Here is a 23595-nt window from a genome sequence, read left to right as displayed (position 1 = left end):
CAAATCCTTGCTCTAAGCCTCCTGAGATGAAAATTGTTTTCAATACTGCAGTGGGAACTGGCAGCTCTTGGTTATGAGGCAGGTGGAGGTTCAATGAGCACGTGTGGCTGGTCCTAAATCCTCCTGCCTCAGACTGAGAGTCTTTACCATTTGTTGGCAGCCGACTGCTGGAGAGCTGGTGGATGTGCGCAGGACATTAGGCACACGTGCACGCGCGTGCTCACACTGTTCAAGTGCTCATAAAAAGTGCCTGCATTTTATTTATTCAAGCAGAATCAGGGCTCTGGGTGAATGAAAAAGTGGCACAACATTAAGATCAGGGCAAAAAGCTCACTAGTTACTGTGTCTGCACATGACACCCTTGGAGCAAACTCTTCTTCCCCAACCTCCCGGCTAAACCGGCCCTTTGCGAAGAGGCAATACTGCCTTAGCAGGGGCTGTACAATCATGGCTATTCCTTGTGCACTGGCCACACAATAATATACCACCAAAAAAAAAAAAAAAACCGAGAGAGGAAGAGAAACGAGTGTTCTTAACAAAAGCAGAATAATATGCTAAGGCAAGGCTCTCTGTGATCTGCTGTTTGAAAGCAGGCGGGCATTGAGTTGTCGTTACCAGCCTCCATCATTTGAGGGCACCCTAGTCTTTGATGTTGGCTGCAATTAGCTGCGGGAGTAGTGTAGCAGCCATCTCTCATGATGGCAAGTCTGTCTTTCATTGAAATGCTCTCTTTCCTCCAACCCTCCAGGTCAATGCTGCTGGGACTTGCTTCTTTACTGATGGCAGGAGCACATGCTGGGCTCGCAGATCACCAGCCTTATTGGTGTGTTGGGGATTGGAGATGAATTGCCTAAAGGAGGGATGCACTGGCATGCCAACACTGCTATTGATTAATGCTAATTATCATTTAATTTAACCTCCAATTAGTTTTAATCAATTGTCACATTCTCCCTGAGTATTACTGCGAGGATGATGTACAGTAAGGAGGATAATTGTCTTGAGCTTTTTCCTTGCTTCCCAGATGGCTATTTTCTATCCCTTTCTTTTGCTTTTAATAGAGCTGGGTGAATAATTTATTTGCCAAATTTAGCTTCTGCTGCTTCTTGTGCCTCGGAACTGTCTGTAAGCATAGTTTGAGTCTGTTGCTTGGTCCAAAATTTCTCATCATAGAATATCGGTTCTTGGTCTGTACAATGCGTTACAGCCATTTGATCCTGGAAATTCAAGCAGGGTGGTTTCACTTTAATTAGGCATGTGGTGGGGTCGCATGGCCCTGGCCCCAGTGTTGCTGTCAGTCATAACTCTGGGGATCCAGTTTTGCATGAATGTTCCATAACTGTTTCTTAAAAGAATGAGCACATTCATGTTTCTGTCACCCAGAGCATTTCCCTTCAAAAGGGGAAAGCAGAGAGAAAGAGCAGTTACATCTGTCCGTCTGGGTGGATCATCTCCAGGTCTTGAATCCAAGCTCTAGCAATCAGCGAGCGAGCACCAACTCAACTTCTTCTCCCAAGGGGCTAACTCCTCTCTGTTACAGCACCAGCCCTCTTAACACCCTCCTATGTGGTCTTCCCACTGGAGCTGGAGAGACTGGTTTTGTCTGAATATCGCTGCGACAGCCTGGTCTTTCCATGTTGTATTTGGATGGACGGTCGCAGAATATATTGAGGTACTTGTCCAATGCTAATAATAGCTCTGTTTGTCTAAGTGAATTACAAAAAAAGTATCAATTCATTAATCACCCCCACTGATTTTGTGTACATGGCTGATGAAACGTCAGGCAGCATTCCCTGAAGGTCAATAAATTAGGGCAGTTATCCAAAACTACCTTCTGAGATCTCTCTGAAAGCTAAGGGAAAAGTGAGCAGAGCACAGTCCCATCTATTCTTGCCGAGGATCAAAAGCAACTCAACAATACCTCAGGGCATCAAAGACAGCTGATAGATCTAACAATAACATCTTGGAGCCCTGATATTCATCTGTAACCTGGACTGCCCGTGCAGTGCAGTCTCTGTGCTGTACTCCGTCTGTACCCAGACCGACACAGGTCAAGAAAGGCTGAAACAGACAGGTACTCGGGGAATTTGCTTCCCTTCACAACTTTCTCATTAACCATGCCCACACTTGAAGAACAGAAACAACGCAGCCAGATTGCCAGCATCCAGTAATAGCTTGTTTGGACTCCTTTTCTGCACTTTCCAGAGATATCCTGCACCCGCTGGCTGTCCCGATTTCAGGCAAAGTGGTTTCTTCCCCCCAGCCCTGCCACCAGGTGTCTGTGGCGCTGATCAAAAGCCATGGTGGATAATGCAGGTTCAGTTCAGCTGGTGGGCAGGTCACGTCCCCACCACCAGTGCCGCCGCTCATCTTTGAGCCTCCGCCGAGACCTGAAGCGAGGCAGCGGTGGTGCGGGGAGGTGGCTGTGCCCCTGGCCCCGCTGCCGTCTGCTGGCAAGGCTCTCAGCGTGGGCGCCTGATCTCCGAGCGGTTTCCTCCCTTCCCTGCAGAAGATATGAAGAACCTTGTTGCTGGAGGACTGAGAACTTCCCTTGCAATAGAAATCGGGAGGACTCATGTGCCCTGCAGGAAATACATAGTTCATCGCAGGACTATGTCCTGACTTATTTATTTTTTTTAGTTTTATTTTAGAAAATAAAAGATCAGCTTATGTGTACAACTGAGCTCTTCCTCCTCCTACCCAACCCAGTCTGTCCCCAGTGGGTCAAGTTACATGGGCTCAGATGTCCCAAGCAGATAGTTATGACTTGGTTCAACATTATTTCATTATAACCATTTAAGTTACAGGAGAACTTTAGTGAAAAATAAAACTACGGTAAAGCAAATCCATTGCTCCATAGAAACGAAAGCTGACCCCGCGCTCGCCTTTGTGCATGGGCTGGATAACAAACCCATTGTAAGATTAAAATGAAAAAAGAAGGAAAGCCAAAGCTTGTTTTATTCATATAAACATGGGACTTTCGATTTACTTTTCACAGAGCTTTGACTGGGCAACAGAAGAAATGTGAGCTATCTCACAATGTTCCCTTGGCATAACATGGTGCTTTCAGTCTCATTATTATTGCATTATATGTAGCACATCTGTTACTGGTCAGGAGCCAAACTATTTAATTCTATTAGATACATCTATACAGCTAAGTGATAATCTACACCAGGTTTATGGAACAAGCACTTAATTCTTGGCAGGGAGCAGCTCAAGACTTGATACAAGAGCAACAGAATATATGCAGTGTAGTTGTAGATCAGTGTCAGAAACTGGCCAGAAATCATTTCTGCATTCTTCGGCATGCAGGCATTCCAGTGTGGGAAACTATTCATTCAATTTATTGTTCTAACATCTGTAAGTTATTGGACGAGGGGGAGGGGAGATGGAGAAGAGGAAAACGCTCAGAGGGAAAAACGTTTACCTAACAAAATACTAACTCTTTCAGGGGGTTTCATGTCAGCACTCTGTAAATAATAGGAGCCTTTTAATGCACATGTGGTAGTATTTACTTTGTGGAGAGGTACACAGAATCCTGTCTTGTTCAGAAAGTTTTGTGCCCCGATGCTGCTCAGGCATATAGTTTTTGCTGCACATATTTTGTCTTAATCCATCTTTTATCTTGCTGAACACAACTACCAAAACCAAAGTCACATCGCATCGCCTCTGCTTGCAAGCACCCACAGCACAGGCTGAACCTCGGGAGCTCAGCTCCTCAGCTGGTGCGGGACGGCTCTGCTCCCCTTGCAGGGCACACGGCAGCTCTGACGTTTGCCAGCTGGCAGTTTGGATCCCGGTGCTTTTTCCCTCCCCTCTCTGCAAGACCCTTCCAAACTTTGGAAGGGAGAAGCCCCAAGCCATGTGTCCTTCCCAGAAAGGCAAGTAAACATGGTTTTACCCCCATTTTGGAGAGGAGGAGGAAGGGCACTGGGAGGTGATGACTTGCTCAGGGTTGCACAGGATGTCTGCAGCAGAGCTGGAACGGGGGCCAACTCTCTGAACTGTCAACAGCGCCTCTACCTTTATCCACCAGACCATCCTTCCTTCCTCTACACTGAAGAACTGAAACAATTCTGAAAAGAAAAAAAAAAAAAGAGAGGGTCTCCACCTGCAGAGATTTCTGACCTTCCACTGACAGGGCTTTTCTTTTCTTCCTGCCCCCCCCTCAACTTTTTAGTCTCTCAGTGGAAGTAATTGGATCTATTTCTGAAGGAAGTGATGTCAGGAGACCTGGGTGTTCCAGGAATAGTTACTTCCATATGATCCAAACAGGTTCTTACATACTGTGACACATACATTGTTGTAATTTAAACAGATCTGGTTCTTTGGACTGAAGGCCATTTATAAGAGTTTCCAGCTGGAGAGGAATTCATTTACACACGGCCTTTGGGGAACAGCAGCATCCTTAACACTCTGCTGTCTCCCCCGGCACCACGCGTCTGAAATTTCCCTGACCCATCTTAGCCTGAGCCTGACCCTGTCCAGGTAAGAACACTTATTGATTTCAGAGGTCCCGCTCTGCTGTGGGTGAATGTGGCTGAGCTCCACTGGGAGCTCAGCAGACTGGTAATACCGGAGAAATCATTCCTGGCCGTCACCGGTGGTACTTGAGTTCTTATAAGAAAAACCCAGTCCTTGCACCTGAGTTTACAAGCTGAATCCAGGAGGATAAAAACAGGGCTCTGAATAAAGGGAAAAGACCGTAACGCGGTACTATATTTAGCCTGTGAGCTTTGGGGACAAGTGCTGCCTTTCTTTTTCCCGTGGAGTTGTACAGCATCTAATGCTGTAGGGTTCTGGTTCATGACAGAGGTCTGACATACGACTATAGTGCCAAAATAATAGCATTAAATACCAGTAATAACATAATGAGGTAATAAACAGGTATAAAACCTTGGAGGGATGCCAGGTAGAAGGGTCTTCAAAGGCTGTGCTGCCCCCTACTACTCTTGATCCTGAATTGTACATGGCCTTCAACCCTAAGTGAAGTGGAGAGGTGTCAAAGAAACAAGGGTCTTGCTTAATGTGGGCCCACAGCACCCAGGGGCGGGAAGAGGAGGGAGAAAGGTCTGTGCCTTGCTTAGACCCTACACCTTCCCCTCCTGCCCGGTACAATGTCCTTCTGACCATCCAGAGCAATGCCACGTCTCGTCACTGGTTGGGGGCTTTCAGAGGTCATTTTAAAATCATCTCATGATTCAGCATTATACTTGCATTTCCCAAGTGTTCCCCTAGTCAGGGGTGCCCAAAGCAAAGTGACTGGCTTAGGCTTATTAGGTCTCAGACACAGCCCTGACCTGTCTTCTCCTTCCAGCCGAAGGCCTTGGGCAGAGCCGGTCAGGAGGAACCGGTCACTGCTGACAACAGCAATTTGTACCGCATTTGTCAACACGCAGACTTGTAAAAGTTAATTTCCCAGCACATGGGTTTCTGTCCATTAAACAAATAACTCACACCCCCACATGGCCTGGAGACATCCTTCAGGGGGGCTGACTGAAGGAAGGAGTCACCAGTGGCTGAACCTCCAACTTCCAGCCGGGATCTTCAAGGTGAGCTTTGCTCTCTGAGGAACAGGGAGCAGAACAGGCGCATCCTTTATACCGACCAGCCTGCTCCCACCTCTGGCTCTCTGAGCCACTGTGGGGAGGGATTTATGAAGACTTCAGATACTTTCTTGAAAATAGGGAAGGAAAAAACCCCAAACTCAAATGGTAAGAAAAGTCACACGTGGTTTTTACTGTTTATCTTCCATTAGCTTTGATAAGTGCTCCAGAGTGCTGTACTTTGTGACAGTGGCCGCCAGAGTTATTGGTACACATGCTGAATATACATGCTGATATCGCGAGGTTTAGCTGAGCCCTGCGGCAGCTCCGGCATCACTCCCCTGCACACAGGGGAGTCACACAAATTAGCAGTAGTAGCAAAACTCGTGTTCAAAACGTTGAAGGCATTACCAGCTACCCCACCAGAATCACTTTGTTACTTTTCACGGCACCATTTCTCTCCTTCCTGCTCACAGCTCCTCAGCTATGCCGATGAAGCATCCTGGCATTGTACTGCAAGCTGGGTTTTTGCAGTTAGCAACTTTAAACTTTCCAAAATAAAGGATTTTTTGGCTTGGGTTGGGTTGATTTGGTTTGGTTTGGTTTGGTTTTGGTCCACATCATTTCAGCAAACCTGGTGAGATGCTGGTAGCACAGGCATTGCTTACTAAAGTGAGGTGATTTCTGCAGACAGGGAAAATCTTAAATTTATTACAAAAATCAACCACTTGGAAGGTGTCCATGATCTCCTAAAAGTCTGCAGATCACCAGCTTAAAACTACTGATGTGATAACACCAATTCCTGATGCTGGGCTTCAAAGCAAGGACTCTCACCCACCCTTCTGTGTAATCTTCCTTTTGCATGTTATTTGCTTATACACTTGATGATAGGCAACTGTTATCCTCAGAAAGCACCAGCACACAAAAATATTTTGCCTACTATTTTCTTGCCATTGTCAGATCTTGCCATCGTCCAGAGCAGAGGACCCAGGACATGCTATTCACTATTGTGAAAAGATGAGTGACAGGCATTTAATTTCTAGTGCTGCTCATCAGATATTTTTTCTTACACTCTTCCCATGAGAGAGAAAACGATGTAAGTGGAATACTCCAAGGGGAGTAGCTTGTTGTAACTTAACATTAAGCCTGAAAAATGGATGGAGGATCTAAGCTACAGGTATTTTACCTAGCAGAGCACACCACGCTCCTGGAGCCATACATGGCACCTCGGCTGTACCGTCACAAATCCACCTTTGGGGAAGTTAAGATGTTTCTGTCATCCACTGTTGTCAGTTATAATCCACTGGGACCATTCGTAGGAGTACAGCCAGCCACTGTAAGAAAATGTTCATCTGTCCATCTACAAATACAGGATCCATTTCCCCTCAGTAAAATCAGCGTGAGACTGTGGAGGGAGCACCAGGACAGAAAAAGCCAAGCAGAACAGCCCCTGGGGCTAGTGCAGATCTGACAGTTCACACTGCTTGCTGGAGAAACCCCTGGCTAGCGATAGCTCAGTGGTCATGGTGTTGGACAAGGTTTTGAGAGGTTTGAGTTTGCTTCCTGGTTTTCCGTAATACTTCTGTGTCCCAATTCCCCACTTCTGAAAGCGGAGTTGGTAGGGGATTGCACATCCTTCTTGAATGCGGTGAGGGCAATGGCCCTATAAATCCCACACGGTTATAGACTCAGTCGCACTGCACTGCCTTCTAGAGCCTACAAATTCTCCGCATGCAGTATAAAATAACCATTAAATCATCTGTAATGCAACCAACTTAACTGTAATTCTATAAGGCGTGGAAATGTGAGAAACTTTTCAAGGGAAAATGTAAAATAACTTTTGCATTTATTTTTCTGAATTTACTTGTTTGTTTTCAGTTAAGCAAACTTTTCTTTCTTCCTTTAGGCGGCTTTTATTCTCTCCTTCTTTCCTTTTTCTCATTTTGTCATTAGGAAAAGTGAAGGAAGGGAAGAAGGGGATGCAAACCAATAGGGAAAAGTAAAACCCTGAAAATCTTCAAATCTTGCTGGTTATTTTTTTGAGATGATTGGGGTTTTTTTGTTTCAAAAATGCAAATTTATGTAAAAACCAGACATTTCTATTTCATGAAATGGGTTGTTCATCACTGGAAAGCATGGCTGAATTGAAGAGGCCAGATATCCCAAGGCCTTGTCTTCTCCATTTGCAGCTGGGGAAACTGAAGTGAAGCACTGAAGTGATGACCCCGAGGCCACGAAGTGAGGGCCAGTGTCAGAAGAGATATTTAGACCCCAGGAATCCTGTGGTCCTCTCCCAGGTCCAGACCATCGCTGCTCACAAGGCAGCTACGTGAAGTCTTTTACTGTAACACAACCGCACTGCGCACAAGCAGAGCCCAGAGGGTTTCCCTCTCCCCCTCCTCACAAAAAAAGTGCCCTTACATCTCAAAGTTATTTTTCAGAGCCCCTTCTGCAGCGGTGTGGTGAGGGAGTAGCACAGCGCGGGGCTTGGTGGTAGGTGTAGGAGAGCAGGTAATGCTCGGCAGAATGCCGGTGCTGGGGATGGGCGGCGGGTGAGGGGACAGGGGACTGGTGCGGGGCACAGCCAGGAGCGCGGGGAAGGGCTGCTCATAGATCTACAGACGCTTGAATTAATTGGCTGCTGTTTACAGCTTGGGTTTATCGCTCAGCTTTTAATTAACTGTTTCCGGATTTAATCTCACAAATGTTCTGTCTTCGTCCTTGTTTAATCCGGCAGTCTAATGGCAAGCTTATTTATGCAGATCAATACTGTTTACAAACATGAAAGCTGCCTGTCGGTTTTTGAACTTTAGACGTGATGGCATTGGTTATCAATAGCTGAAGCAGCCCCAGCAGGTGGCATGTCAATATGCAGCCAGTCGATATTCATGGAGCAGCCAAGATTAAAACTTTTTTTAGCAGGAGTGGGAGGGAGCTGCCTAAATTCCTCATCGTATTCATATATGGAGGATTTACTACCCGCTCCCACCCCTGCTTTCTTTTATTTAGTTGCAGCCATCCGAATGAAGCGCTAATGAGAATAATCAGGTTATTCAAGAACATGCGTGGTGATGGGGAAAATAACTGTTCCCACAATCTGCTCTGGACTCTTACCCTCCCTGAGCCAGCCCACCTGCAAAGGTGTTTCCCTCTATTAAAATATTTTAAGTAGCAACAAGGAAGACACGGCTTGCTTTCTGCACCTAGTTTACCATTGATTTAAATTGAAATTACTGAAGGTATTGGATTATTTTCCACTTATTCTATTGACTTCAGTAGGCATGGAAGAACCATTCAGAAAACGCTTCCTTGAAAACAAAGTGTGAAAACCCAATGGCTAGTAATTTTTGGTGAGGGGATGCATGGAGAGCAGCTTTTGATGCGAGCCTGCTCCTGCAGCCTTGTCTCTCCTTTGACCTGCTCTTCTGCTTGTACCTTGGGCAACTGCTGGCATAATTGTGAAGGGGGAAAGGGGTATTTTCCACTTGAGTTGCACAGGTATGAATAACACAGCATCCCAGTCCTTCAGGGACTGACACATGCTTATCTTGTTGCTCTAGATGTAGTCTCTGTTAAAGTCAGTGGCTCAGAAAGAGCAGAGCCGAAGGTGTTAGTCAGTCACTAGTCAGGGCTAGTGGGAGCTTTTCTCGGGAAGAATTATAGGTATAAATGTGGAACACAGAGCCTCGGCCTGATTTTGTACGATATAACCTTAACCTACCAAGGCAAATGAGATCAGGCTTGCCTGTGCCTACTATTTATTTGCGGAGTACTCCCATCATGAGCTGCATTCAGGGACCAAGCCCCTGCTGTGCTGGGAATAGTACAAGCATAGCTAATTGTGTGTTTGCTATAAACACGGCTCTTACACAGTTGTTACACCTTCCATAAATACATTTCTAATAATCAGCAGACAATAGTATGGGCAAGCCAGAAGCATAACACAAAGCATAAGAATAAATTGCATTTAATTACAAGGAGAATCTAATTAAGTCTGATTTTCTTAGACCAGCGTTAGACTGGGAGTAACTCCATTCACATTAATAGAGTTGTAACACATGTGACCCGTGGTATACTGACAATGACTACTCGGGGTGGATTGTCAGATTGATACACGGCATGACACTAACTCCATTCCTTAATTTCAAAGGTGCAGAGTAGATCATTTCTATGCAGAACATAAGGGCTCCAATCCTCTCTTTACCTTTGTGCCTCGGCTTTATATTTTTGGCCATTTGCAGCATTTGCTGACATTTTCCAGACTGTTTGTTCTAGTATTCATTGTCAATTATGTAGCCAGGAACAAGCCTCTTGGGGCAACAGCCGCAGTGTTTGCGTTGGGGTCCCGTGGCCTCCTCGGATCGAACACCCTCCGTAGCCTCCCAGGGGGGTATTTTATTCTCTGGGTTCAGAGAGAATTTCATGATGCTTTAATTTTGACTCTTCCCAAACAACTCGCAAAAGGGGGAAAATAGGACATCAGGAAGGGGGAAATGTGGGGACATCGTGGGAATGCCGGACCAACATCAGGCTCTGCAAAACCAAGCTGGATTTCGAAGCGCCTCACCCTTGTATACAGGCAGGCTGGTTAGAAGCTGCTGATCTGTTCTCTAGCAACTTGTGGCACACCGCAGCCTTTGTAAGGCTGGCAAAGTCGGAGCAGCTAATCAATTCTGCTTTATTCTCCTAGCCACAGACCCTCGCCTGCAAAGCGCAGCGCCGGTTTTAATAGTGACATCTTGAGCGCCTTTCAGAGTCTGCTTGAAAGCAAATATAGGCCTTTTAATAGGTTATTTTAATGCATTAAACTACGGAGAGGAGGAAGAGAAGGGGGGAAAAAAAAAAATCCCTGGCACATACATCTCTGCAAAAGTTTCAGAGTCTGGAAGAATCTGATCCAGAAACAAAAGCCCTTTGAATCTCTCCCCTTCCCTGCTCCCCCATGCCTGGCTCCCCCTCCCCTTCCTTCCTTCACTTCTCCCTCCTCCTGCTGAGCAGTAACAGTGCCAACTTATCAGATACTTTTAGCTGCCAGCTTCCCAGATACTTTCCTTTGAATGTGACCTGGCAGCAGCTCACTGCAACTTTTGAACTGCTATGTATGTCATATGCTAAGAAGAAGAAGAAGAAGCAGCTGAAGTATAATGACTACTGGAATACGCTATTCAAGACAAAGTCAAAATGCTTTCAGTGGGGAGCGCGAGGCAATTTATTTTAACTCGTAAGGCAACTTTGCTATCCGATGGGAAGGGGGGTGGGGAAGCAAGCAGGATAATCGTCGTATTTTATCTTCACCTGAGGGCTGCAAGTCCATTACCAGCATCCACAAATTGCCCCTCCTGGCAGCCCTGAGGTGCCCGTAAGAGTATGGGGTGAGGAGAGAGAGGGGGAGCAAGGACATGTGCCCGGCTGGCAGGGAGGCAGCCTGGGGGCACCACGCATCCCCAGCCAAGGGGAGAAAGGGGAAACTGAGGCAAACTGACTTGTGCTGCTGCAACAAGTCCGCAGCAGAGATAACACTAGGGAACAACCACCTGGGTTTCCACTTTCTGGGTCAATGGGGTCCCTCTGTTATATGAAGGAAGAAAAATTCCCAGCAATCCAAAATACACATGGAAACAGGCAAGCGGCTAAGCCTCCCATGTCAGTACCGGTTCCGGAAGAGGCTATTGTAGGAGCGATGGCCGTTCCAGGTTAATTGGACCTTTTTTCCTTTTCTTTGGAAATGTATGGATTTTGACATGTTGCTTTAAAAATGCACAAACCAGTTCTGGAGGGAACCATCTGATTTAAAAAAACCCCAAACCCCATTAAAAAAAAAAAATCCTTTATTTCATTCAGAAGAAATAGTTTTGATTTTTGAAGTAAAACAGATTTTCTTTTAGGAAGGCGGAAATGAATGGAGAAGTTTACAATGTTGAGACATCGTGCAAAGCGGTATGGTTTATGAAAAAGATGTTTCAAGTGCTTGGGCATTTGTTTTTCAACTTTTGCCTGGAAGGAAATGTTTGAATTCCCAAACTTTTTGTTTCAGGACAGAACGGATGCTGTTTTCATAGTCTGTGGGGTATTCTGCACAGTGGAAAAGCTGGTTCTTGAACAGCTCTAGCTCTAATAAATACATTTAATTACTGCAATGCCAGAGATCTTTCTGCATATAGCTGCCAGTTGAGGCTGTTATTAAAGAAGGAGCGGGAATGCTGAGACTAGAGGAAGGTGGTTCAAGATGTTCCCTCCAGCTCCTGGGTTGTATTGCTGCAGGAAGCCTCCGAGTGCTCCCTGCGCCTCTGCGTACCCCTCCCTGAAACAGGTAGACTAGTAATTATTTGTTATAAAGTTTATTAGTGTCCTTGGCACATATCAGCAGACGCAGATTAAGACCACCTTGGCCCCAAGGAGTTTGCTGGTACACTGCCACCCTCGCCGGGGCTTGGCAGGAGACTTAATACAATAATTTCACAAAGCGCTTTGAGATCAGGGGATGAAAGCTGCTATAGAAGTGCAAAATATAATGATTAATTGCCTTTTCTTGGTGGGAAGTTGCTATCATCTCTTCACTTTCTATGACTGGCAAACCTGAGGGAGTATTTAACTTTTAAAAAAACCAACATCTTTACAAAGTAACAAATTAAGATGCAAATCTGGAGGGGTTTTTTCCCTCTTCTTTTTTTCCCTCTCTCTCTCTCTCTCTCTCTCTCTCTCTTTTTTGCTAATTGGCAGAAAATTAATGACTGTGTTTCTGACTGAGCAGATGCTCCCGTCAAAAAAGGCAGATTTGGAATTTCTCTAACCCTCCTTTTAAAAAAACATCAAGAAGGCAGTAGCATGTGGCAGGTCAGAAATTAAGCGAAGGTAACTGTACAGATTGTAAAGAACACAAAGGAGGTTTTGTGTGTGTGCATGTGTGTGAGTGAGTGAGTGAGTGAGTGAGTGGGGGGTGCTATTTTTCCCCCCATCTCTCCCTTTTGTTTTAACTTCCTTGTATCGGATTTTATGGGGGGTTTTGGGTTTTTTTTGTTGTGGCGTTTTTGGGTTTTTTGTGTTTTTTTTTTTTAAAACCCGTATTCCACTGCAGCTCACAATTAGCAGCCAGGCCTCTGGGACCTAATTAACCAATTCAATTAACAAAAAAAGCATACAAGTCACCCTGACATTTGTCAGCCATTAGGAGGGATGTCAGGCTGGCAGGTTCTACCGACACATTAATGATGATTAGCTCATTTGCAGCTCACTTTTACCCCAGGTGTCCACCTGGAGAGACTGGCACGAAACACTCAGCAGACAGGGAGAGGGGCTGGGGCTGGGAAGAGCTTTACCGCAACTGTGGTGACCCTCAAAGGGAGTTTTGACCTTTTATTGAACGTATAATCAATAAGTTTTTTGCCTCAGTTAAGAGAAGCTGCTGTCCCCTCATCTGGCTCGTGCGCTCGCTAACCTTCAGAGGAGCACTCGCCCAAAGAGCCGGGGGACCGGCGCTTGCCCCAGGGGCTGAAAACCCTTGTTTTTCAACTCCTTCAGTGGGAGAGAGGCCTTTAGAAACATTTTCCTTGTCGATAGCGCTGTTTGCTTGCTTACCGCAGCAGGGCTCCTTCACTTGGCTGAGGCTGTTTCTTAGTTCAAGCCAAGCTCTTTGTTCTCAGGATTGATTAACTACAGTACTCTATATAATATAGGCAGATATTTATATAGACATTGCTTCCGTTCCTGCCTCTGATCTCCCTTAATTTAACTCCATTTCCCCAGCAGCTCTGATTTAATAATAAGTGGCTGATTGTCACGGAAATGGAACCAGGAGAAATACCGGCAAAGATCGCTTCCAGGATGGAGGGGTGTTTGACCCTTTTGGGGTTTTTCCCTTTGTTTTCCAGCACCTGAGAGCAACTTTCCTTTCCCACCTGGGTGGCTGACTCCGGGTCACCCAAGACTGCTGGGGGCTCTTGTCATCCAGGGGAGAGCAGGATTCGGCTCCCATCGAGGGTGCTGCCCAGAAGGGCTCCCTGGGGCTCGGTGGAGCAAAGACATCACTGAGATTTGCTCCTGGGGGGACATTTATGGGGCTGGCCAAGGTTCATGGGCAGCCCCCTTACCCCATGGAGGCTGCAAGGGTAGTTCAGGTGAGTGAAGCACGGCACAGCGACGGGGACACACCTCCAACGTAGTGCAGGATTCAGTCCCCCCATGCTGCACGCGCAGGGATGCTGCCAGCACCCTGCTTCACCCTGCCCAGCCATCCTGCCTTCACCATCCTCCTCCACCCCAGGCAGCCCAGTCCTGGCTGGGTGCTCATGGTGCTGTGCAACATAAAATGAGAATAAACAACATGCACAGGAGTCACTGGGAGCCTCCGCAGGGGCAATCGCAGCTCCCTTCTTGTTCAGACCCATCTGACCGTGCTTTTCCAGCAGGGCAGAACATAGCAGTTTCCTTCTCATTGCCTCTTATTCTTGTCCATTGCACTGTTGGCCAGCCCCAGCCAAGAGCAGACCACAAACCGCTATCAAGGAGCGGATTTCTTCTTTGATTTTGGCGTTCTGTGAGTTTCCTGCCCGCAGGGTGAACTGCTTGCATCCAGAGGCAGTGACGACAAAGTGCGAAACCCAGGCGCACCATCTCTGAACAGGGGAGAAAGCCCAGTGAGCAGTTCAAAGGTAATCAGGTGCTTTCCTTAATTTCAATTAAATCCTAACTGTGCCTTCGCATTGACTAATCGCCGAGGGGCTGATTCAGCTCCCTCTGCAAAACAGGACCTGTATCAATAGCCAGAGCCAAACACTCCTTCCTGGAAATCTGCAGTGCACAATAGTAAATACAGAGAACCGGGACTATTCATGTATTAACAATGCAGCGGCAGCAGCCCTTTATTGTTACACACATTGTTAAACCCACAAAGAGCAACTGGTAGGTTAAATCTATTTTAGCTGGGAAAGCTTGACAAAAATCCTTGCCACCAAGCATTTGATACTGATCACAGTGTCACATCAGGGAACAGCAAGCTCAAAAGAATGAGTCATTTTTTTTATTTCTGAACTTTAGAGGCAACGGCCTCTCCTCTTCGCTGGCTCCCCAGGTCTTAGTCCTCTTAGTAGGAGGTGGGCTTTTTTTTTTTTTTTTAAATTTTTTTCCTTCATGCCACTCAATGAGAGCAACTTCGGGGGGGTGGGGGGGTGGGGGAAAAAAAAGCAGGAAACATACAATGCTGTATTGAGGCAACACAGGTGGATGGGGAATGTGAACACAGCTTCTTTCTCGAGGGAAATCAAATCCAAACCTCGGGATGGCAGCAAAGGGTGCGGCTTGCGAGGCAGCAGGACGGCTCGGTGGCAAACAATCACGGCGTAAATCAGCTGTCCTCTCATACAGAAACATCCAACCTAGAGCATCTGTCTGAAATAAATACCTTGGAATTAACACAAAAGGCTCAACTCAGATGGATTTGTTTGAGTTACAAACATTACTGTAACCTATTTATTTTTCCTAGGAGTTTTCTATGCAATGGAACAAGGTTTTTTTCCCAGTAACACATTGCTATCTGAAATCATGCTAATTTTCGTGGCTTCACAGGCAGACTCCACAAAGGTCTGTTTTAAAAAAAATCTTTGGGCCTTGAGAAGGACAAAAGTCCCATAAAGAAGATGGGAAAAAATTCTCATACAGCACCATTTGTCCCCATTGGAGGGGTCACTGAATACTGCCAGGAAGGTCTGGTGGGACGAGGGGACATTAGTGCTATCCAACTGGTGGAGTCTATCAGTTGCCTAGTAGGATATTATTTTTCTTATTTAGATTATGGCAATGAGTGACTCCCTAAAAGGGTAATTCAAAGCTTCCAAAGTAGGATCCCATATTGATTTTGTAACCCATGCATTGATTTTGTAGGGACCTTGAAGATAGCTCTGTAAATGTAGATGCCTTTCATGTTAAGGTGCTCCTCCTAAATTTTACAAGTGGACTTTCCTGTTAGTAGGAATTACGAGTCACTGGGAGGACAAGGTCCAGGGCTCTCAGCACAAGGCTTCACCATTTTTTAACCCCTGTGCCTCAGAGTAGCAGGATCAGCAATGGATAGGAAATTACGTATTCTGTATTTGCTGGGAAGAGCAGATGACTTTGGGTCCCTGCAAATCCTTCTATGTATACATGGGTGAAAAGGGGTCTGGATTAAGGTCTTTGGATGTAGAAGGACCTTAGAAAATACCAATAGGCAGGATATTGAACTACCCACCAGAGGTCATCGTGGCTGGTGTGCTGTGCAAGGAAACCTGGGATTAATGAATTTACAAGCTAAAAGAAACTTCTCATCCCAGAGCACTCCAAAAGGATTTTTCAAGGGCAGGAGGGGAAGCAAGATCTGCTTCAAAATCAGGGCTGCGTTAACCCTAATACAGTAGCCCCAAGACCTGCCCAAGCACCATCTTGCTAGATAATATCACATTAACAGTCTCAGCTGCTTCCTTTCCCCCCTGCATCCTTTCTGCTCATTGCATCATGCCTGATAGGAGCAAGTTGGGTGCTAGAGCAGCATCCCTCTGTCTGTCACACTGCCAGCATGGGGAGGCTGCGACAAGAGCATGGCCTGTCTCTGAGTCTCTAGGATCCCCCCTAAAAGGGCAATCCTGTAGCACGTGTCAAACCACAGACGGAAAGACAAAGTTGACTGCTGCTTTACCACATCTCCTTCTCTTGGTTCACCCTGCTGCATTTATGCTCTGAGGACTTCCATGCTGACACTAAGCTCCAAATAAGCATCACCTGCCTCAGCTCAAGCACCGAGTGCCTTAGAGGTACCCCAGGGCCAAGGGGAAACGACGACTGTGCCTTGATCCCGCTGCCGGAGGCTGAAACTCAATGTGGTCCCTATGCTGAGTTTCTCTGTGGTATCGCCACTCTGCTGTGAACCTTATGGCTCAATTTTATGGATGAATTTTATGCCGTTGAAAGTCAGCCAGACAGTGCGGAGAGGCTGTTTGCTCAGCCATAGCAGGAGTATCTGAAAATACTGACATCTTGTGACAGTTTGGAGTGAGATGACAACAGAAAAGAGCTGGAGAGCCTGCGGGGTGTCCATGCCTCTTTAAGGACTGGAGATTTTAAAGAGGCTTTTACATATTATTGCCATTTTTCACACACCTTCTGCACCACAGCCCATTTGTGGACCCTGCTGCTGCCAGTGTGAGCAGGTCCACATGGTCATTTAAGCACATTTAAGCCCTGAGTTTCTGCCCAACTTGCTGCTGATCCGTACTGTTACTCTTCAAATGAAGGTATGACAGTCTAAGGCTTGAGATAGCATCCAAGCAGAGAAATCCCTCTGGAAAAAGCTTGAGCTCCCGTCTACACAAGGTGTGCACGAATGACAGAAGGACTCACACCTCATCCAGCCTCTTCTGTCCACTACAGCTCCCTCCCCAGCTGGTGATGGCTCCCAGCAAGTGCCAGGACTTTCTGGGCAACCTCTGCGCCCCTGAGGGCAAGGGACACCTCCAGGAGCAGTGCAGGTGACAAACCCCATGCCCAAAACCTGCACGGAGCATGGCAGCAGCCCCACGCAAATAAAACATCTCTGTATCACAGAAAACTGTTTTTAGCCTCTTTAATGCTACCAGTGCAGGAAACATCTGGCTGCCACTGAAGCAAATATTTACCACCGGCGGTGCGGGAAGCGGGGCAGCACCACGGTGTGTGTTGCTGCATCCTTCCCCAAATATTCATCACAGCTCAAAGGGCCGATTGAGCGGCCGCCCTCCAAACTGCTACAGAAGGTAAAGGTACTGTTGGGAGAAGCCACACAAAGTCCCTGCGCCTGGACCAGGCCGTGAGCATCTCCAAGTGTTAATTGCATGTTTAGGTCTTTGCCTTTTGTTGGCGCTTGAATTTTGAGAGTTTATTTACAAAAAATAAGGATTTTTAAGCCACTGCCACGCAAACCAAGGTGGCCTTTTCTCCCCCAGCTGGCTTTTCCTTTCACATGGGAGAAGTTCAGTCTCAATACACCTGGGGACTGCCAACCTCAAATGTTTAAATTCCAGAATCAGGGGCTTTGCTTAAAATTTTAAGATGAAAAAGGAAATGGAGGTGTTTATTTACTTAGCTGTTTGCTTAGGTCATTTGAGGAGTGAGTATCATGTTTCCAAACTTTACTGGCAACCACCATCACTGATTATTTTTTTGAAAAGAAATGTCAAGATTTTCATATATTCACATGACTCCTGGAGCTGGCAATTTAAGGAAAATTATCCAAGACTCAAGATGAAGCTGTGAAAGCTGGTATTGTTGGGACTCAATTTGAAAGCTGTTTCTTAACTTAGCTACAGAGTAGAAAAGCAATAAAAATAATATGATTATAACACATTAATTATTCCCCACTTAGCAGCTCTATAAATGTAATTAAGAATAGGAATCTTACCTAAATAGTTCAATTCCTCTTCATTTGCAGGAGTATGTCATAGGAGCATCAAATAAATAGATGCTGAAAATTATGAGAAACAACATAAAAGACTTGATGTGAAAATTTAAAATAAAAAAAATTGTTATATTTTTAAAAGAAATAGCTGTATGCTGGTTGAGAAACCAGTCAGCATTTTCCAACTACTTTTATTAAATAGAAACTAGACTGTTTTCAAATTTCTTTCTTTGAAAGAACCTGAGGTGTTACGAATACTCTGCTAAGCAGAGTCCAGGTAAGGCTGATGAACTGCTTTAACCAGCCTCTGTTTCCAAAATTAAAGTTCTGTGGGCAGAAGAGGTCGTCAGGGTGGCTTGCTTTTTCCTTATTGAAGTCGTGTTTGGGCTTCACAGATTTTAAAGCCAGAAGGGACTATTATGATTCCCTTGCCTGACCTCCTGCATAACACAGACTGCAGAACCTCACCCAATAATTTTCGCATCAAACCCATAACTTCTGTTTGATCTAGAGCATATCTTTTACATCAAGACTGGATATCTTCTTAAAGACTTCAAAAGTGATGGGGAATCTACCAAGCTCCTAGATAAGATAGTTTGAATTTGTCTAACTTCAGCTTTCAATCACTGGATCTCATTATGCCTTTTTCTGCTAGATTAAAGACCCTTCTTCCATCAGAAATCTCTTCCCCATGTAGGTACTTGAAGACCTTGAGAGGGTGATAAGAGAGGAAGATATTTCTTGAATGGGTGAAGAGAATGTGTCATCTTAACAAAGATAAAAACTTATCCATGGATATTCTTTATTTTCCCCCCAGTTTAAAGCTGGTAAAAGGTGAAACCAGTAGACTACTCTGGTGAGTAAAGATTACTCCCAAGAATAAGGGTTACAGCATCAGGCTCTGACTCACTCATTGTAAGGTGTATTACTGTGGATTTGAAAAGGTCTGTCAATTAAATTGCACTTCATTTTGCCAGGTAGCGATGTTATATAGTAGGACGCACCATCTGCCCACATGATCAGAGACTGTGTTTTTAACAGGCATTTACAGTTTTAATCTGCTCGGGAGTGATTCATTTCATAATTTTTTATCCCTTCCTTTCTAAACACAAGTACAAGAATAGCTTCACCTCAGGCTACGTCTGTTTTAGAAATGTTTACTACAGTCCCAGCAAAAACAGCCTATTTTTTTGTGTCTATCTACATGAAGGGCTAATTTTTGCTGTAGGCTAATTGTGAAATTACATAGACATTTCTTTAAAAAAACCACAACAAAATGCAGCACCTCCATTCCCAAACAAACTCTTTCCTGGCCATCTAAAACAGTCTTATTTTTGGAAAATGGGAGGGGGGAAATGAAGCAGACAAAGAAGTATTTGCATGAAGGTCAGTCTCTCCTCTTCATGAAAGCCCCCCCCCCGCCCCAGCCTTTGGACTACTGACAAGAAGCTGCAGTAATTATTTGGCCAAGGAGTTTACAGGAACACTACACTGCATTGCATATTGTTTATCCAAGGTGGATATTGCCATAAAGTGTATTTAACTGGAAGCCCCACACCTTTGTGTGGAGGAACAAAGGAGATTATTAATGATTAGTGGTAAGCGGCATGCTCCTGGGATTCACATTATAAACTCTGTCCTGCGTCCTTTTTGGCAGGACACACCACTCACTTCCATACGCACTGGCTGACTTGAAATGCCTGGAAACCTTACTCTGTTCAACACTGATGTCATTGACTTGTCTTGATTTGTCCTTCTCATCTTCAACTGTGTGCATTGCTGTCTTTCTTTTCCTCCTCCTTTGCATTTCAGTGGAATTGTGTTTGCATTTAATATTGAGGAGCACACATGGACTCACCTCTGCCACACACCTAGAAATCTACATTTGTGCACCCGGTTACAGTGCAGAAGGTGCAGCTGCCCTGGGTCACAGTGGCAGTCACTAATACCAGACTGCAAAAGCTCTAGCCACCCTGCGTGGCTGCCTGTGATGGAGAAATGTTCTCCCCTTCCCTGGCAGGGCACAAAGGCAGAGAGACTAAGCACCATGGCCATGGCCCACTGGGCATCTGGGCCAGAGCTGGAAGCTTCCAAGCTCATATCTGGTGCCCTTCCGGTGCCATACCTTTCCAAAGGGAATGTCAAACTGCATGTTAGCAATGGCTTTAAGGTTAAGGAATAATTGGGGTTTTTAAAATTTCATTAGATAATTGAAACTTGACAGCCAAAGGTGGTGACGAGCATGAGCCAGGGGCTTTGCAGGATCTGCAAATTCTCAAAACAAAAGATGGATATGACAACAAGAATGAGCCCTGCCCAGAGTAAATCCTTTCTTATGGCTGAAAAAAAATCTTTTTTTAACATCATGTTTCACTTCTTTTCATTGTGTGCATATTAGGGATAAGGATGGAAATAGCTAATGGTATTTTTGGCTCAGCTCAGTGATGTTTTGGATAAAGATCAAATTCTGAATGTTTCAGCAGAATTGGCTTTATCAACACTGCGAGGTGCTCCAGCCTCTCCTGTGGGTTTAGCCACAGGCTCGTTGGGCAGTGGAAGTCTGGCATTCAGCCAGCGTCATCCAAGGAACTGAAAGGGTCTGAAGAAGCTGGGAGGGTTATGTGCATACGGACAGGTCTGTTTTATTAAAGCAGGCAGGGCACACAGTTTACCTTTTGGAGCCAGCATCTGCCAATACAAACTAAACTTTCCAGTGCTCAGCCGGGAATTAGCCCACAGGACACAGTTTGAAAAGCACTGCTGGATCAGGAGCTAAATGAGCCCCAGCTCAGCCCTAGACTGCAAGTGTGGAGCAGAAGAAGGGGCCGTTTGCTTCTCTAACACACTGCGTGTCCCTGCCTTCTCCATGCTGGCTGGCCACGTTGTACTGTACTCCAGTCACAAGTATGTTTAAACAGCTCTTTAGCCCGATTAAACACCACTGTCTTTAGTCATACCCAGGCTCTCCTAAGCAGGGAATATTAAACCGACATTGGGTAACTACATTTTTTAAGCAGAGGCTCTTTTAAAGGCCAGTTATCATCCCAAGATGTTGCATCAGCTCTCCATGGACACTGCAGCCTGTCTCCTCACACACAGGTGACAGCTAATGTTGCTTAAAGAGATGAAAAACCTATTTGAAAATAGGTTTCTTTGGACCTGCCAGAGGGTGTTTTGTTGAATAGGTTTGTGTAAGTATGAGTTTTCTTCTTCTCTTTTTACAAAGAAAAGATTTGCCATACATCCTCACTCCAAGTGACTGAGCACACCTGTGGGGGTGCAGGGTACATATATAACATCTCCTTACATTGCCTCCACTGCCACAATTTCTTAACAGGAAGAAAACATTGATTCCCCTTGGCAAGTAAAAGCAGTCAATGCAGTTTTCTTCCCTTTGTGCTCTGCAATTTCCCAGTCCCTACATTATTAATCTTCACAGAACAAATCAAGGAGTCCTTACATCATATGACACTCACCCAAAATTCAATATGTTATTCTATGCAGATGGTTAGTACATCCAGTTCTTTATAACAAATGAGAGATCACCAGATATTGCCTCTATTGGATGATGCTTCAGTAGCTACCAGAAATCTGCATAATGACCTTCCATCATTAGAAATACTGAATTGGAACCAGACTGAATGGTGGCGTTAGGACAGACGAATACACTGCATTAAAGAGCAGCCAGTATTCTCATCATCCTCTAATTCATGCTTCTATTCAAGCTTACATTTAAGGCCATCCCGCATGTTTCCAACTCCTCATCTGGTCTCTTCCATGTTATTTACTAAGTCATTTCTCCACTGAGGCTGTCCTCCAGTGTCACAGAAAGAGCATTCTCCAAGGTGACAGAGCTGCGCAGACAGATAACTGAGAGAAGCCTGGAGTTTGAAAACTAAATTAAAAATCCTGTGCACCAGAAAGGGGCCATTTTTTCTCTCCCTCTAGGCTAGTAGAACTTCTGTTTGGCAGTGAAATGGAAAACTGAAACATTTAGCCAAAATTCAAAATAATTTGTAACAAAAGTGTCATTCCTCTAGGGAACCATATTTAAGGTTTCTAGTATTTTAAAAAAATAGTATCACTACACTGTCTTCTGGACTAGGTGATCTAGCAAAGGCAATGTTCTTTACTCAGTCCTTTCTGTTAAAAATATGCAGATCTGAAGTGTCAGGAACATAAACATATATTTTGCCTTACCTTCTGCAGCAGGACTTCTTAGTAAGAAAAACACTGGCTTCTTGATCAAAGCTTGAAAATGAGAGTAGATGGAAGAGCTGCTGTACGGTTTTTGAAAGCAGATGCAAGCTTACTGCACCCGAGCTCCAAGCTGAGCAAAAGCTATATGTTAGCCTGGTGTCCCAACAGAGCTAGTATCACCACCTCTGCACTCAGTTCTCATCTGCCTGCAAATTTCTTGGAGGCAAGCCCTTATCACAGAGTTGGGACAAAGATGGAGATAGAGAAGATTTTTCCCCAGCAGTATAACATACATAGCATAAAACAAATGGAAATGATCAAAGACCACCCTGACGAGCAGAAGAGGGAAAGGGGCAACTACAGCTGGTTCCCCTGGGTTACCTCCTCATGCACCGTCAGCCAGTGGGCTGACATAGACCCCACCTGGGATGGGTCCTACCCTCAGGCAGGTGCTGCTCACCTAGGATGAGGCACAGCTCCAGAGAAGGCATATAGGAGAGCCTGGCAGGAAGCTGAGCTGCTGCTGGAGAAAGGCTTCAGAATGCATCGCTTTTGAGGGTGAGGAGATTTGGGCTCAATGGTTGGGAGTTGTCTTGGTTTTGGCTGAGATAGAGTTAATTTTCTTCTTAGTAGCTGGTACAGTGCTGTGTTTTGGATTTAGTGTGAGAATACTGTTGGTAACATGCTGATGTTCTAGTTGTTGCTAAGTAGCGCTTTTCCTAAATTAAGGATTTTCAGTTTCCTATGCTCTGCCACCAAGCAGGTGGGCAAGAAGCTGGGAGGGAGCGCAGCCGGGGCAGCTGACCTGAACTAGCCAAAGGGATATTCCGTACCATAGAATGTCATGCTCAGTATATAAACTGGGGGGAAGTTGGCCGGGAGGGGCAGATCACTGCCCGCTGCTCCGGCATCAGTCAGTGGGTGGTGAGCAATTGCATTGTGCATCATTTGTCTTTTCTTGCATTTTATTTCTTTTTTTTTTGTTATATTCCTTTTCATTACTATTATTATTATAATAGTAGTAGTAGTATATTTCATTTTACTTTAGTTATTAAACTGTTCTTAACCCATGAGTTTTCCCCTTTTTGTTCCGATCCTCCTCCCCATCCCACTGGGAGGGGGAGGGGAAGCGGCTGCGTGGTGCTGAGTTGCTGGCTGGGGTTAAACCACAACAGGGGTTTAGGACTTCCTGGTGCAGACTTTGCTGAAATCATGCTAGCTTGTATCCTGAGCTGGTGGTCTTGGATCCTGAGGTGAGATCTTGCCCTATCTGGGCAAAGAAGGGGTGTTCTCCAGATTAGGTGCTGGCACATGGTCTAATGAAGAGTATGTTTTCCTCTTTCTTCTGTTGAACTTGGTTGTTCTGTTGTTCCTACTATGCAGAAAAGCCTTGCTAAGGGCCTTACAGTAGAGTGGCCATGGTGCTCTCTGCCCTGAGCTGGTAGCCTTTGT

At 45.4% G+C, this 23595-nt stretch overlaps 1 long non-coding RNA gene across 1 annotated transcript; it reads right to left on the bottom strand.

Moving 5' to 3' along the window:
* Positions 1-14744: 14744 nt before the first annotated feature.
* LOC127018097 (uncharacterized) lies at positions 14745-22265 on the bottom strand. Its single transcript, XR_007766712.1, has 3 exons — positions 22144-22265; positions 17947-18009; positions 14745-14927 (listed from the first exon to the last, which is right to left on the bottom strand). It is a non-coding gene; the product is annotated as an uncharacterized LOC127018097 (long non-coding RNA).
* Positions 22266-23595: the final 1330 nt, after the last annotated feature.

Source organism: Gymnogyps californianus, chromosome 6, assembly GCF_018139145.2.
Source record: "Gymnogyps californianus isolate 813 chromosome 6, ASM1813914v2, whole genome shotgun sequence".
Lineage (NCBI taxonomy): Eukaryota > Metazoa > Chordata > Aves > Accipitriformes > Cathartidae > Gymnogyps > Gymnogyps californianus.
Note: the sequence above shows the minus strand (reverse complement) of the source record. Positions and strands in the feature narration are given on the sequence as shown.